Source organism: Sorex araneus, chromosome 7 (genome assembly GCF_027595985.1).
Source record: "Sorex araneus isolate mSorAra2 chromosome 7, mSorAra2.pri, whole genome shotgun sequence".
Taxonomy (NCBI): Eukaryota; Metazoa; Chordata; class Mammalia; order Eulipotyphla; family Soricidae; genus Sorex; species Sorex araneus.
Genome location: NC_073308.1, coordinates 75340656 through 75341845, shown reverse-complemented (window position 1 = coordinate 75341845; position 1190 = coordinate 75340656). Strand labels below are relative to the sequence as shown.

At 47.4% G+C, this 1190-nt stretch overlaps 1 non-coding gene across 1 annotated transcript; it reads right to left on the bottom strand.

The window, feature by feature from the left end:
* Positions 1-384: 384 nt before the first annotated feature.
* LOC129406659 (small nucleolar RNA SNORA14) lies at positions 385-495 on the bottom strand. Its single transcript, XR_008631136.1, has one exon. It is a non-coding gene; the product is annotated as a small nucleolar RNA SNORA14 (small nucleolar RNA).
* Between the last annotated feature and the right edge of the window lie 695 nt (positions 496-1190).

The window sequence follows — 1190 nt, the reverse complement described above, 5'->3', positions numbered from 1 at the left end:
TGGGTCCCGCACACCCAGGTTGTTCTGCCAGTTCCTTCATGCATGTGGAGAGGGGCCTTAGCATGGCTGTGGGTAGGCTCCAGAGGTCTTCAGCTGCCAGGGCTCTGCTCAGAGTGCTGAGGGAAACTCAACCCACCCCCTCTGAGGGGCCCCGGTGAAGACAGCCAGGCATGGAGGCAAGAGACTCTGGTGATATTGGTGATGGTAACCACGGTGATAAAGGAGATGGTGCTGATGATGACCATAATGATGATGACTCTGGTGATCATGGCGCTGATGGTGATCATGATGGTTTTGGTGGTGGGGATGAAAACAATGTTTCTTTTCCCTAGTTTATAACATGAAGCTTTATCTACCATGAGGGATTTCAGATTTTTTTTTAAATGATGTCGCAGGGATGAAATAAGACAGAGCACAGGAGAAACACAGCCCTGGGGCTCCCCTGAGATGCCTCTAGCATTCACTCATATCATGGAAACAATTAGAATAATGCTACTAATTATCATTATCACCGTCATTACCATCATCAAAACACAAACATTTGTCTGAAGACAAAAGTGCACAGAACTTAGAAGCTCGCCTTCAAAACTTGGCATCCCCCCTCACTCCTGTGGTGGGGGTGCCTGAGGATGTGTGAGAGAGGATTGGGGTCTCAAATGTGAACCTTGATCGAAGCCTTCAAAGAGAGAAAAACACAGTTCCAGGGCTTTGTCCTTTGTTCCTGGCTCTGCAGATTCCACCTCAGTTCTTTGTGGCATTTCTAAAACCTGCAGACTGTGGACTCAGGGGCGTTCTGCATGGAGCAGTCTGGCTCGCTGGGGCCTGTTGGGGGTCTGTGGGGCCCGCTGAGGTCTTAGTGAGATGGAACCAGGAGCAGAAAATGTCAGACTCCATGATGCCGAATGAGCAAACTGACTCTCTCCCAGAGAGCAGTGGGAGACACAGCTCAGGGGGCGCGAGGCTGCTTAAAGGCGCTGTAACTCATGGCACGGTCACTGTTATCATTAACTACCATTATTGGTCATAGATTACTGCTTCATCCTCATAAATGTGACGGAAGACAATGTTCTGCCTCTATTTTTATCATGAAAGGAACATGGTTACACATCTCAATTTCTTTGGCTTAAGCTGAGATCAAAAAATGAAATTGGATCCATCTTATAGAAAGAATAATGGCTTATAAGATCAAT